Raw genomic sequence first — 15532 nt, 5'->3', positions numbered from 1 at the left:
AGAGGAGGGGTTTCTGCCTTCCACAGCTCTCCTGACTAAAGGCTGTTCCTTTCATCTGCCTCAGAAAGGTCAGCATGGAAAAAGAAAATGATTTTTTGGAAACAGCTCTAAGATAAAGATAAGTACTGCTTTCCTTGAAGGCAAAATAAAATGCCTCACTTTTTAAAAAAAAGGAGGTGGTGGAGGAGGAAAAAAATAAATAAACAGTCCCTTGACTTTTACTTTATGTTATTATCTGGGGAAATATTCTTATCTGTGGGGACTTTTTTCAATGCTACTGCTCTTGGAGTCAGCATTTGATGTAGAGCACATGTGTGCAAGGACAGCTGCACAGGAGGTACCAGTTTTCCATGCCAGCAGTGAGAAACAGACCCAGATGGCTACAGGGACAACAGGGCCACAAAACCATCCAACACCCACCCACCCCCGAGCGGGACTGACCTCACCTCGGGTACTGCCACCGCAAGGGCTGGGGGTGGCCATCGTGCAGATGGACACAGGCGGGTCACTCCGCTGCTACATCCCCATCTAGCATGGCAGGACCCCCAGAGGTCCCGGTGTGGTCAGGGGCCACTGAGCCCCCCATGCACCACCACGTGCCATTCAAACAGGCCACGCAGCATCGCCTTTCCATCGGGTGCAAGGGAAGGAGACAGACTGGCAATGCTCCTGCGATTAAAAAAACACAACACCTTCCCACCTGCCCTTCTGGAGTTAGGTCTGCAAGCATTTCACAGATTTTAATTTGCTAAGCAAGCCCCACAACTTTTCTTCGAGGTATTGAATTATTATTTCTATTTTACAGGCAGGGAAACGAGGACAGAGTGAGTGAGGGTGTTTGCATGAGATCCCAGATGTTCTCCATTACAAACCATTGCGCTTCCTGGCTGCAGCATGACCTGACTGAAGTGCTAAATAACATCCAACATTTGTTCCCTTCGTACATCCACACCAACCAGTAGCAGGAAGCGCAGTTGCAAACTCTTGCAAACCTGGGAGGTCTGGGAAAGGTTTGGGCCCCCGAGAGCATGTGCTCAGAAGTGCAGAGAGCAGAAACATCAGGCGCATTAAACTTTTGTGAGTAAGATACACCTCCTACCTAGGGTACAACAGGGCATGGCTGCTTCTAGCTAGCAAGAACATTTGCTTTTTAAAGAGGCAAGTTTCTAAGCACCTTCCTTTCTTCCCCTGGCTGCAAAAGGGCGGGAGGAGAGATGTGTAGGACACCATCGGGAGAAGGGAGCTGCAACAACAAGTCAAAACCAGCACCCACGTGAAGCTACAGGACATCAAATGTGTCCTCCTCCCAGCTGCTCTGCTTCTGGGCCCACCTGTGCCTGCCCCCCACACTACATTCCCACTATCCTTTCACTGGGGGGTCAAAGCAGCGTGTGATGCAGCCCTTGTGCTTTCTTCATTGCACTGACATACAGTCACGTTAGAGGGGGAAAGAGACAATTGTTTACCCAGCCGAAGCAAAGAGAGCTCAGCCACAATAACAGGCACAGAGCACACTCTCCCAGCCAGATACAAAAGCGAATGGCGAAGGCAGCAGCATTATCCATGATGAAGTGAGGGATCATGCTTGGACCAACACTTCTGGAGGGTGACATGGGCATCCAAGAGTCTGCGCATGATCCACAGCCAAGCCAAACCTCTGACCCCTCTTACATTATCGCAAAAGTCCCGCTGAATCCCAATAACCCAAGATTTATTTCCAAAGTGTCTCTACTCAGCAACACGATGATGCCTCACAGTCTACCTGCTTCATTCGGGGTTCGTTTGGGCTTGGACTAGATGGCCCCCACGGGGGTGTCCTCCAGCCTAAATTAAGCTTTGATCCTACAGTTCTCCAATTTTGAGGGAAGATGTCTGAGCCAAAGCACCACTCAAGTGACAACACTGCTCCTCACAGCTTAATCACTTTTATCCTCAGTGCATCTTTGAGGGAATTGTTTTTGTTTTCAGCTTGAAAAAACAACATCCCTGTGGAGACACAGCTGCAGCTGTCTTAACATGGCTGGTCACCCAGAAACTTCTGAAGGAAAAAGGGGATGGTTTCATTCACTTCACAAAGAGGATGCTGCCTCACCCTCTGCTGGGAGTCCCGAAGCCATGGCAGCGGTACGAGGGAGGGCTTTCCGTGTGTGAGTCCAGGTTCCCTCCAGCACACACATGCAGAACGCAAGTGGCTCTCATAAGGAGGCTAAAAATCTGTGGCCTCTGGCCGCTAGCACCAACAAACCACTCCGCTCCACACACGCGTTTCACAGTATCCGCAGTCGCATCCAGCCCAGACTCCAGAACACAGATTATGTTTTAACTGACCTTTTCAACCTGAATCACCTCATCAGGATGCAAGGGGTTGTACAGAAGAGATTTTCTCTCTTTGGGTAGTCTGGATGCCACAATGTCAGTCCAGAAGCAAAGACAGTGCCTGCAACTGCCCGCTTGCTGGGTTTGCCCCTTCCAACGTGAAGATAAAACAGCAGGCGACAGCAAGCTTGTGCAAAGACCCAGCTAACGGATATGAACAGAAATACGCTGCCCTATCAGCCTCCCGGGGCTGTGGGGTTTCCAACATCCTTTTCACCAGAGCTGACATCTATGGCTCTTTCAGCTTGCCTTGGAGGTCACTCCCCAAAACGTGGCCCAGCGCCATTTACCCACATCCAGCCCGAGCCACTCATCTTCTCGGCCACAAGACAAATAACGTGCTCCAGCTCTGGCTCGACTTTCTCCTCTGCATCATCTGGGCTAACCGTTTGCCTTCCCACGCAGAACAGCTGGCTCCATCCGGGCTCACATGTTTCCTAAGGACCTTCTGGGGGCTGCACCAATTTTCCACTAACACTGCGCTTTGTTTATGCCCAGAGGTCTCCAGGTCAGCAAGCTGCTGGGGGTGGGAAGCTGGAGCCATTGCTCTACTGTACACAAGATACATTTGGCTCCTGTCTTTGGTTTGGCTGTGAACCCCAAGCAAGAGGCAAATGGAGCAGCAGAGCAAAACGACCTGGAGATGCTCCCCACCATGGCAGCGCCAGCTGCCATCCCCTGACCGAGCAGATGAGAGAGCTTGCTGAATAATAAAATAGCTTACACAAACCCTGCCTCTGTTAGACATAAATGTAACTGTTGTGACTTACCACAAGGTTGAGATGGAGGGATGTGAAGAGGGAAGCAAGTGGGAGCAGCACCGGTGTCCCTTCTCTGAGGAGGTAGGCTGCCCTGAGGAGACCACACAGGGCAGGCAACACATCTGCTGGACATTGCTGCCTGCCTCATGCCGGTTCTGAACAGAAAGAATACATAAGAAAGGGGAAAAAAAGTGAAGAGCATGTGACCGATTTACAACTAACCTCAGTGAGAGGCACCCAGCAGACCGAGGCCAGTAGGGGAAGAAAATGGGTTCAGTATCAAGGGGGCTGCTGGCACAACACTGCAGGGAGAAGCCAGTGGAGGCCAGCTTCTCAGTGGGATGTCTTTAAATGCATTTCACCCAAGGGTCTGCCACTGGTGTCACCCTCATGACAAAAATCCCACTTAACACGAGGTGCTACCACCCTCGGGGCCTGGCTGTGCCTTCCCCAAGGGAGCCAAAGAGGCTTCCTCAAACACAGGGCTCCCTCCCACACACCGTACCCCTTTCAGGTGAGTTGGCATCTGCTCACCCCGCACAACAACACGCCTCCCACCACATGTGGATGCATGTGGGGTCAGCACAGGCAGGGAAGAGGAACAGAAGCGCTTGGTGCAGCTCCTTTTGCTGTATGTTGCCTTAGCGCTGGGACAGGACACCGCCAGCATCCAAGTGTGCAAAGCCAGAAGCTGCACCAGGAGAATCTCCCAGAGCCAACACTTCTCAGTATCATCCTCAGACCTCCTTACAGCCCCAGTCCCTCAGCCTGAAGTGACTCACACAGAGCAGCAGGAAGGTGTGATTTAAGTGCAGAACACAGCTGGGAAAGCACCTGAAATCTGGCTGGAGCTAACACCCTTTCCCAGGGCTCAGGCCCTGTCTCTTTGCAGAGGCTGGCAGCCAGGGCCAGGGCCCCCACCCCTTGCAAAAGCCCCAGTGAGGCTGGTCCCTGGGAGCCCTAGATAAACCAGGCAGCAGCAAGGTGCAAGAAACCTTCCTAGGAATGGCCAGAGAGCAGTGCCCATACTCAGCATGGGGGTGAGGGGAGACCCTCATCACCTTCCCTTCCCTGATGCTGCAGCACAGCACAGCCTGGCTGCCTGCTCCCATTCCAGCATCAGGAACCCCCTACCACAAGCTATACCCTCCCAAAGGTCACAAGCCTTTGCTGATGCCAGCAAACCACCCCAAAACCCCTCCTGGCCACCCAAACACCCACATCACTCACTGCTGCAACTTGTTGCACCCCAGCTTTCTGCTGCTCCCTCAGCTCCAGCGTGTGAGCAACCCCCCCATCAAATGAACAGGGCAGCAGCACATCGCCCAGGGCCAAGGTGTGTGGGTGAGCCTGGGTGGGCTGGATGCAGCCGCCCGGCCTGTCCTGGCAAGAGCAGGCTGTTTGCAAGAGCGGTTATCGGGGGTTTTGCTATTGCAACAGTGACAGAAGAGATACCGCACCGCCCCGAGGAGAAGCCCAGTCCCTCTCCCCTACAGCACAGGGCATCCTGCTGGGGGAAAATTTTCCATCAGAAGTGCTGGGGTTTGTACCTTTAAAATGAGGTAGGGGGGATTCACTGAGCAAGCACAGATGGAGCCCAGAGCCCATTTTAACAGGCCACATGTCGCCCCAGGAAAAGGCCTTGGACGAACGGGATTTCAAGCGGCTCATCTGCAGCACCTTGCAGCTTCGTTGACAGCCTGAGCAAGCAGAAGAGACAGGCATCAGGGAAAACAGAGTCAGAAACAAGGGGGGAGAGAAAGACTAGAGGAGCAGAGACAGCCTAACAACAAAGGCTTGTCTGTTCCAGGGAAACGAAAGTAAGTGTGTGCATGTGTGTCTGTGCAAAGAAAATGAGTATATTTATACTTGAAGTTGTGTAGACTATGTGATAAAGGTGCCTGTGTATACACCGTGTGTAGTATGAGTTTGTTAGAGAGCAGTCAGCGTCTCTGTGCTTAAAAAGTGGAGCTGTACCTGTAGGTGTGAGCTGTCTGTGGGCTATCTGGGCACAGCTAGAGAGCGTGAAATGTTTATCGTGTGCCTGTGTTGACTAAGAGACGGGGGGGCTCACCTGAGGGAGCTGCAGGGAAGTGATGCAATTAGGGCATGAGTGTGTACAGCAAAGCCACACAGCAGAGCATGTAAAAAGCATTTGTTGGTAGAGATTTCATGCTTGAATCTGCAAGCACCCATGAGAAGTGAGGAAGAAACAGCGCGCGTTTGGGGGTGAAAAGAGTACATCTCTGCATCCGTGAGAGAGGAAAAGACCATGGGATGCTCGTGCTTCCAGAAGGCAAGCATGGCAGGGATGCTGCGCTGTGACTGCATGTGTCAAAATTCACTCCGAACAAATGCCAGGAGCTTCTTAATCTGGCTGATACTGGTGTTGCACCCATCCGCCCCTCGGTGCAGCGGGGCTATGTGCATTTCTCAAGCTTACACCTTCGATTTGGAGTCTGATGGGCAGGATCTCCAGCTCAGTGTTTTGTCAGCCTTGGGGAAAACCAGGCTTTTCAGGGAACAACATTCAACCAGTATTAGCACAAAGAAGGCCAGCACGTAGTGCTGCTTTTCAGCCCAGCACTGCTTTCAGCTTGCAATTCTTGCTCACTGAGATGGAGTGGATTTTCCTTCCTCCAGACCCCACTGTGGTTGGAATACAGGTGCTGTCTTACTGCAATCCGCATGTTTCAGGGAGCTTTGCAGAAAAAAATCAACACACAGACCTCTGAATCGCTATGTGGTTACGATACACCCGCATGCACCCGTTTTGTAGCTGAGTGTGTTGTGGGGTGCAGGCAGAGGCATGTGTGTGGAGCTGGCGGGAGGGGATGTGGGGCGGAGAACTGGGGGCAGTGGGGGACCGGGGGTGGCTGGATGCTGCTGCTCCCACACCGAGCCGGGCTGCCTGCCCTCCTTTCATGCCACAAAGCAGCAAATTCCCAGGAAGATGAAAACGGCTTTCAGGGTTTGTGCAAAGGAAAGCGGGGTGGAGGGCGGGGAAGGCGGAGAGTTAAAAAAAAACAAAACAAAAAAAAAAAAAAACACAACAAAAAACCCCCAAAAAAACAGTGAGAAAAAAGGAGAGAGAAAAAGAAAAGCAAGGCGAGGGAAGAGGCGCCCAGCCGTGCACAGGGCTGCTTCCAGGTGCCCTCTCCCGGCCGTGCTGGGGTTTCTCTTCGGAGCCGGCCGGGGCTGGGGGCACGGCGCACGGGGGGCTGCAGCGGGGTCCTGGCCCGGGAGCGGGGTGCTGGGGGGAGGCGGGGGGGCTGCTGCCCCCAGGGCCCCGACGTGGGGGTTGTGGCTCCCTGCCGGCTGCCCCCTTTGGTACAGCGCCGTCACGTTGTGACATGGTCGGGGTGGGAAGGGACCTCCGGGCATCACCCAGCCCAAGCCCTGCCAAGGCAGGGGCACCCGGAGCGGGTTGCACAGCGTCGCGTCCAGGTGGGTTCTGAATGTCTCCAGAGAAGGAGACCCCGCAGCCTCCCCGGGCAGCCTGTGCCAGGGTCTGTCACCCTCCGGGTAAAGACGTTCTTCCTCACGTTCCTATTTTGGCAGCTTTCACCAAAACCAGACTTCTGTGAGCCCTGGTGAGGCCGCAGCTGGAGCGCTGGGTCCACTGCTGGGCTCCCCAGGTCGAGAGAGACGGGGAGCTGCTGGAGAGGGGCCAGCGGGGGCTACCGAGGTGATGAGGGGACTGGCCCGTCTCCCTTATGAGGAAAGGCTGGGGGAGCTGGGGCTGTTCAGCCTGGGGCAGAAAGGCTGAGGGGGATCTTACCAATGGCCACAAACATCTCGGGGGCGAGTGTCAGGAGGCTGGGGCCAGGCTCTTTTCAGTGGTGCCCAGCGACAGGCCGAGGGGCAACGGGCACAGACTGCAGCCCAGGAAGCTCCATCTGAACATGAGGAAGAACATCTTTACCCTGAGGGTGACAGACCCTGGCACAGGCTGCCCGGGGAGGCTGTGGGGTCTCCTTCTCTGGGGACATTCAAACCCCACCTGGACGTGACTCTGTGCAACCTGCTCCAGGTGCCCCTGCTTTGGCAGAAGGTGGGAGTGGATGATCTCCAGAGGTCACTTCAACCCTGACCATGCTGTGATTCTGTGAAGTGTGTTTTGGGCTATTTTTTTTTTCTCCCTGACACACATATCATCCCCATATGTGGAAAGCGAATCCTGCTAGGCCCTTCCTCCACACACTATCGGCTTGCACCACTGAGTTTCTGCAGTCACCATAGTTGACATCTTGAACTGGAATAGTTAACCAGGGGGCAAGGAGTGCCTTACACAGCAGAAGAGAATAAGAGAAATTAAGTTAGGGGTCCTTTAGAAACCAAACACTTAAACAGAGGTAACCTGCAGATGGACGTGCTTACTGACAAAGGCTAGAAGGCTGGTAAGGAAGGGTGAAGTACAGCACGAATGGGGACCAACAGAGACACCTTCATAACTGTATTTCCTTCATGACACCAGCCAAGATCACCTTCCATCACACACAAAAATAAGTGTTTCAGAGATAGAAAGATGAAGGATTTCAACCTAAACCACAGGGAACCACAGAGAGAAGACAAGAGTACAAATTGCCCTGGGAGAGGTTTTACCTTAGAATCCCAGAATGTTTTGGGTTGGAAGGGACCTTAAGGATCATCTAGTTCCCACCCCCTGCCACAGGCAGGGTCACCTTCCACCGGACCAGGTTGCTCCAAGCCCCATCCAGCCTGGCCTTGAACCCTTCCAGGGATGGGGCAGCCACAGCCTCTATGGACAACCTGTGCCAGTGCCTCACCAACCTCACAGTAAAAACTTTCTTCCTAATATCTAATCTAAATCTACGCTCCTTCAGCTTAAAATCATTGCCCCTTGTCCTATCACTATGTGCCCTTGTAAAAAGCCCCTTTCCAGCTTTCTTGTAAGCCCCTTCAGGTACTGGAAGGCCGCTCTAAGGTCTCAGTGGAGCCTTCTCTTCTTCAGGCTTGTATCTTGGTATAAGAAACAATTTTTTACAGTGAGAATAATCAGTCACTGGAACAACCTCCTCAGGGATGTGGTGGAGTCCCCTTTGCTGGAGGTTTTCAAGACACGACTGGACAGGGTGTCAGATAATTTCATTGAGGCTCCCTTTCCCATGAAAGGTTGGACCAGAGGATCTTTGAGGTCCCTTCCAACCTGGGCTGTTGTGCAGTTCTATTTAAAATACAGTTAAGAAATCCCTGCATCTAAAAACAAAACCACACCAATGTTTCTTATGTGGGAGACTGCTTTTGGTTCCCTGTTCTACCCTGCACAGGCTGCAGTTTGTGTTCCTGTTCCTCCACCAGGATTAGCAGCGTCAGATTTTCCAGCACTCTCTCTGCTGTGTGAGGAACGAGGGGGCACCGGCGGGACAAAGCCATCGGAGGCTGGGAAAGACATAAGATGAGCTGCAAGGCTCTACTCCCACCTCTGCCCTTCCGTTGCCACTCAGCCTTGAACACAACCCAAATGCTGAGTCTTTGTTTTTTGTCTTCTGGAAGACAAGTCATCTCAAATGTACCCTCTGGGAAAATTTGGGGCAGCTGACGGGGAGGTTTGCCGCCTGTTGTGTAAGTGGCAGAACATGTCTGAGCAGCTGCAAGAGGAACCAAAACTTGAACCCGATTGGCATGGAGATCACAAACAGAAAGTAGCGACTAATGTGTTCTGAATTTATGAATAACAGAAATCAAGTGTTTCAGAGAAGTCTCTAGCCCATTCAGATCTCCTTAGGTGCAAAGCACGATCTAAATTAAATTAACCATTATTCTGTTTGTGCACTGGGCTGATCTCTTTTTACAGGCACAAAATACACTCTGCTGGGGGAGGTACGTGAGGGCCAGCTGAGTTCAGGAGTTTGGATGAGCTCCCTTTAAGCCTAGCCTGTGATGCACAAGCCCTGTAAAAGCTGTGTACTGAGCCTTTAATGGCAACAGCTTTTCCGCTGCCTATTCTAGGGAAAAGCCTTATGGCCAATAATACTCCCAGGTCTATTAGCTGGGAGGTAAATTAGCGCAAGGGAGGCGTAAAAGGCATGGGATGAAGGGCACAGAGCCATAATGGGGCTGTGCTTGTGTTGTCCCACTAGATGACAGCACCAACGTGGGTCTGGGCACCCTGCACACACCAGCCCCGAGCAGGCTGCAGACAGAGCACCTGCTGCCTCTGCTTCTTGGCCCTGGAGACAGCTGATAGAGCAGCTGAACAAAGCACTTGGGCCAAATCCTGCAGAGCAGGGCTTTGTGCAGGAGCTGCTAGGTAGTCCTGTGCTGTAAACTGCCTTCCCTGCCTAGAGGTGTGTGCCAGGAGCTGGCTAATGGGGGCTGCGCTTAATTAAAGCATCCACAAACTGTTGTCGTCATTGCCCGGCCAGCCCCAGAATTCCCCTTCTCCTCCAGCGAGACCCAGCAGCCATCAGTTCCCTGACCAAGCTACCCCTTGGGCAGGGGTCCAGCTTTGTGTCCCCTCCTCCAGCCACGATGTTCACCACCTAAGGCAGAGACTTGAGCCGAGGACCACTGGAAAGGGCCAGCTCCGGGTGTAAACCAGGCATAGCACAAAATCCCTTCATGCAGCCAAGTCTCCCCAGGGAACACCTTCAGTGGCACGTTTTAGGTAGGGCATCCATCCTGGCCCCCTCTGGGTTGTACCTGACTGAAGGCTGGCCCCGAAGTGGCAGTAGCTAGATGTCCAGCTTCCAAAGCTGCCAGGAGACCCATGGCAGACCCATGGCCTGGGCTCCTGGCTGGGAGCCACACCACTTGGAGACAACCTTCTGCTTCCAAGGCGCGACTGCCCCGTGAGACCATCCAACTTGCTCTTCACACACCGGCACGACACTTTGGGCTGGGAGAAGGTGTGGAGCAGCCAGGTCCTGTGGGAGAGATGAGCCAAGCGTGTCAGGTCCCGGCAGCTGTGCCCATCGCCAGGCTCAGCCCTGCTCGGCGCCTGCGGTGCAGTCTGCAGCGCTGGGCTAAGCCTCACCTGTCAGAGGGGTGTCATCTGTACCATTTCTTTCATCCCAGCTTCCTACAGCAGTGGTTTCTTAAAGGGTGGAGCATCTTCTTTTTATACCTTGGAAAAAAAAGCTTTTGCTTCCCTTCTGATCAATCTAAACCAGTCTGCTGTACTATATCTTATTAGGGCTTCAGAAGCACATGTCCTTCAAAACTTGAGGAGAGGGAGAGGACCAACAGTTCTCACTGTTTAACACGTGTCCATGTGTTGAGACAGCTGCTCTGGTGCCTCACCAGTAGTGGGGCAGTTTTTCATCTCTAGATAAGACATCACACCTGCATTTGCCTCAGGTGCTCTGTCACAGATGTTCTCTAGCACGGATGCTTTGAGAGAAAGGAGATTCACAGCTACTTCTTCTACAGTTGCCATCTTGAAATGCTTCTCCTCAGCTGTCAACATGGCCTCTTAAGCTTGGCACCATCTGTGGCCCTTCAGAGCAGCAATTTGGTGGTTTTCCTAAAGCTGACCCTGTTTTTCTGATGTGACCTTCTCAACATCAACAGAGGGGTCTGCTGCAGGTAGTGTTTGATATTAGGGACGTACATATCCATCCTCTTTTCCCTAGAACCTATGCCAGGCAAACCATCCCTGTGGTACAGGGATGCCGAGGAAGAGAGGTAGGATGGGCAAGGATGAGCCTGATAAGACAGCGTGCTTTGGCAGCAAAAGCCAGGGACATATTTGCTGTTCTCAGCAGCATGGGACTAGGCAGCCCATGTGCAGCCTGAATTTCTAGGCAAGGCTTTATTTCTGATAAAGATAAAAGGTGGGGACACCATTTGTTTCCCCATTTTCCTTATTAAACAGACCTTCCTTTGGAAAGCTTTGGATTCCCAGCAACATCTCCAACACTCAGTATTTAATTTCCACCACAGAGCCTAAAGGGTCCTCCAAGTCACTTGCTGTGCAGACATGCTTCCTTCCCATCAGTGCTTTTTAAAACACTTAGGTTACTCGCTTCCTCTTTTGCAGTGGCTAGCTTTTGGCTAAGCTTGTCTGTTTTTAAATGGCTAAAAGAAAAATAGAAACTATAGAAATTGTAAGCTCAGCGAAAGGGTGTTGGAGGTTTTGCTGGTTGGGTTTTGGGTTTGAGATACAGGCACTTCCCCTGCAATAGGAACAACATCCTCATTCTGCCCTTCACTCGCAGTGGCCCTGGCTATTGAAATCACACTGAAGCCAACTAAAATTGAAGTTTCGGCTACTACAGTGACCAGAGTGCCTGCAGCATGCAGGCCTTGCAGTCGCCCCAGCATCGTGTACAGCTGCTCATACTGCCCAGTGTTGTACAGCCATTCTCGGAGACACAGCTCCCTCAGGTGGTGCCTTCAACACCTGTAAAACCTCCAGGAAAGTAGAAATGGAATAAAACAGTGATGCCAGCATAAACCGATAGACAAGTACTCCCTTCTCAGACAAGAGGAGAAATCAGGACCCCGTCTCCTCGACAGGGATATGAACAGGAGCATCCCAAGCCTACAGCCCACCCTTGGTCCCCCAGCTCTGCCATCTGCCAAATGCTCAGGGCAGGGAGACCCACCGAGGGGCAGGACATGCCATCGGCATGAGATGAGAGGTCAGGAGCAAGAGCAGAGCAGGGCAGGCCCCCAGACCCCTAGCACAGAGCTCCTTCCCAGGGCTGAGCTTCTGCCCAGCAGGACCCCTCAATGAACCTGCCAGCAAACAGCGGGGGCTCCGGGGCACCCAGCCCCACATGGGGAAGGGACTGGAGCCCGCTTTGGGAAGAGCCCATCATGGAAGCCAGGTGCTCACATGTTTTGTGGAAGAAAAGCTGGAGACCAGGGCTAGCCTTGAGTAGGAACTGGTTGGCAAACAAGCACCCCTTTATTTCACTCCCATTCTTCATGGGAAAGCTCACCTTGCCTTTGACAGAGGAAGAGGGGGTTGTCTGACTTCGACTGCTAACAGCAGCGGTCCCAGACTGTCCCAGCAGGCGTTACATTTCAGTGTGAGGCTCCTCGAGGGCTCGTTGTCCTAATGCACTGACCTTACCACCTGTCCCCACTTCACTGGTGTTCAGCCAGAGAGCGGTAAGCGCATGTAAATGCGGTTTGGGGGTGCCTGCCGGCAGGTTTGTTTCAGAGCTGTTCCTCTCCAGCCATGCACATCCCTGCTGGCACCCCCTCGCTCACCTGCCCCACAGCACCCAGCAGGGCTGGACATGAAAGCAAGTATTTGTTGGGGGAGAGCAGGCAGCAGCCCCACACGCTTGCCTGCTGTTATGTAGGCAGAGAAAGCGCAGGGGAAATGCAAGCAATGAGCACTACTATGCAGATAACGTCTCTGTTGTGGGATCATCTCTTCCTGTTATCTCAAAAACTGCATTTCAGAGGCACCGAAGGCAGAAACTGTCTAACGATATCACCCAAAACAAAGGCATGCAAGGCACCAGCACTGTTTTGAGGTTGGTGCTGCTGGCAGCCAGGTGGGCAGGGTTGAACATCACCTTAGTCATTCGCCTGCCTTAGCCTTTGCCCTCTCCTTCCCTCTGCGCGTACTTCGACCAAAGCAGCAACTTACAAGGAGTTGTAAGGGTTACACAGGGAGGGAGAGCAGTGCCTGCTGGCACAACAGGCTCTGGGGGCCCACTGCCCGCCCAGTGAGACTCAGAAAACTGGGAGTCAGCGTCAGCTCTGCATCGCCCATGGCAGGAGGCAGCAAAGAGGCGTACCCTTCTCCAGTCCTTTTCGAGCCAGGGATCGTTCCCAATGACAGAGGGCAAAGGCTGACAACGGCAAAGCAACCTGGAGCAGGCATGATGAAGAGAAGCCATGCTCCACTGGGGTGCCTTGGAAGTCCCCTCTCGTCCCTCTTGGCGGGCTGACACGTGCATAGGTGGAGTGCCGAGGTGGTGTTCAAAGGGGAAGAATAAACCACCCAGAGTGGGCATTCTGTAGGAAAGGCAAGCTAGAAGAGAAAGTAACGCTGCAGCAGTGCTACCCAGGGAGGTGTCACAGGAGGTGACAACAAGGCGGTTGGTCCTGGGATTGAAAAAGGAGGGGGAAGCAGGAGGCCCAGCAAGGCATGCAACACTTACCCCCCGCCCAAAGGTAAATCACAGCTCAGATGAGAGCTCTGCACGGAAGGAGAAGCCCCACGCCAGGACTGTGAGCATGAGGGACTCGAATCCTGCTTCCTGGTTGTCCACCTCATCTTCTCAAGCTGCCATTTCTGTGCCGGCTCATCCCTCTCCACCTGCCCTGTTGTCCAGTGTGCTACATGCATGGACCATGGCTTATTCCCCGGGCTAGCTCAGCTTATCCCTGCCCTCCTCCTCTTCCCCAAATCCCAGCTGGGAAGCCCTGGGCTGTGCCTGGCAGATGTCCATACTGATCCTGACGGGAGGTAGCTCCTCACGTGCGTGCTCCTCTCTCCCCACAGCTGCCCTTTGCACCTTCCCAGTTCCAGCAGGTCAGGGGGAGCAGCAGCTGTGTCATGGTGCTCTGCCGTGGGCTTTGGGCCCCTGCTGTTCTTGGGGGGGGGCCACTCCCCCTTGCCAAGGAGGAGAAATTCTGGTGAGGGGGCTGTAGGTTTGCACCCTCACCAGCTTGGGGTTGTTTGCCTTTGCCCTGCCAGGAGAACCCACAAAGAGTGAGAAATTTTGCTCAGTTCCTCACTTTCACTGCCACCCTCCCCTCCCAAGGGGACCGGGGAGGCCATCGGGGTCTAAACTCTTTCCTGGTCTTTCAGGACAGACATGTCAGGGGTGGTTCCCTTCTCGCCAGAAGGTGCTTAGAGCCCAACTATGGAAAATCAGCCCCAGCTGCACTGGGACAGCAACCTCACCCTCTGCCTGCAGAGCTGCAGCTCTCCCCTGCTCCCAGCAGCAGAGCAGAGGGGACACCCAGTCTGGGGCAAGCACCAGAGGCTGCTCGAGCAGCTCTGCAAGGGCCAAGGCTGAAGCTGCACCGCTGTGGGAGGGAAGCACTCCCACAGCCTCTGCCAACCCATGGCTCAAGGCAGCAGCAGGGCTGCAAGGATGGGAACAGTACCTGTGTAAACTCCCACCTACAGGGAGGGAAGGAGGACTTCGTTGGGGTAGAGGGTGAGAGGGAGGTTGGATTTGGCATCCCTCCCCTGAGATGAGGGTGGGAGAGGAGGCCAGGAGGCCACGTTGTTGGCACAGGGCCTCTTGCTGTGCTCCCATTCAATTAACTTTTATCTTTCTTCTCACAGCATGAGATAGGATTGCCCAGCAGGGCCATTTCACAAGCGTGATAGCTACTAGAATCTGATCTTATCCAAAAGTCTGAGGCCAGACCTCTTACGTTATCAGTCACAGCACATGAACAAGCCCCTCGGTCCCTCTGGACCCCAGGTGACCCTCAGTCAGTTTGGGAAGCAGAAGGTGACAGCCACACCAGCCTGCTGGCTGCACAGCTAGCACCTGCAAGCAGCGCTGGTGGAGCGCCTTGCCCACCCAGCTGGCTCTGCTCCTGCCTGATGCCCGCAGTACATCCCACAGAGGGCTGCAGTTTGAAAGACAAGCCCAGCACTTCCATCGTAAGGCTTCAGCGTGGCTGGGGAGACGATGCCCTGCCTCACAGCATGGGGAAGGGAGCTGGCAGGCAGCACAGCCACAGCTAGGGTTTATCTCCACATCAGAGCCTGAAGATTTGTTGCAGAATAAGGACAAAATTGGTGTCTTTTCCCCATAGTATCATTTTTGCACACGTCCTGAGAAAGACATTTGAACTAGTCATGGTTTCCTACTTGACCTTTTACAGGCTCAGAGTTTTATTTTAGAAATGGAATTATCTAGCTGGTTCCAGCACCGCCTGTGCCAGAAGGAAGAAAACCACCCTCTGGACTGGCTAATACCCAGCTGAGATACAAGAGGGTCTTGTCTGCTTTACTAGAAAGGCCAAGTTTAGGCAGCAAGTGCTGCTGATGTCACGTGGATTTAGACTGGGGTGGAAGATTTATGTCTATACAACCAATCATTGCTCTCTTGGGTCCTACTCAGCCTGCACAACTGGCCAGCGCTGCAGGACCACAGCACGACCACAGACCTACTCGGATCACCGGGCTGCACTTTCCTCCCATCCCTTCAGCGCTGGCTCCGCAGCACATCACCAAGCAGAACTGATCCCTGCTAACACCCGGGCAGCATAAACTGCATCTCTCCAAGCAGGGGAGGACAAGGCAGCATCCTTACAAAGCACAACTCAGCGCATCAGCCCTCTCGTCTCATTTCCTTTAAGAAGAATGAGGAAAAACACTTCATCTTGTATGACTCATTCGTAGATGTGTCGAAGAAAGAAGAACCACGAAAGGTTGCAGCCAGTATCACCAGGGCCAAGCACTTCCTGTTATTTCTTAGGTCTTGCTGTCAGCTCAT

At 53.3% G+C, this 15532-nt stretch overlaps 1 long non-coding RNA gene across 1 annotated transcript in view; it reads right to left on the bottom strand.

Annotated features, from left to right (window-relative positions):
- LOC129784391 (uncharacterized) overlaps positions 1-3243 on the bottom strand; it is a 28200-nt gene extending 24957 nt beyond the window's left edge. The window contains exon 1 of the long non-coding RNA XR_008747063.1: positions 3147-3243. This is a non-coding gene — a long non-coding RNA (uncharacterized LOC129784391). The remainder of the gene's footprint in view (positions 1-3146) is intronic.
- Between the last annotated feature and the right edge of the window lie 12289 nt (positions 3244-15532).

Source organism: Falco peregrinus, chromosome 4, assembly GCF_023634155.1.
Source record: "Falco peregrinus isolate bFalPer1 chromosome 4, bFalPer1.pri, whole genome shotgun sequence".
Classification (NCBI taxonomy): Eukaryota; Metazoa; Chordata; class Aves; order Falconiformes; family Falconidae; genus Falco; species Falco peregrinus.
Note: the sequence above shows the minus strand (reverse complement) of the source record. Positions and strands in the feature narration are given on the sequence as shown.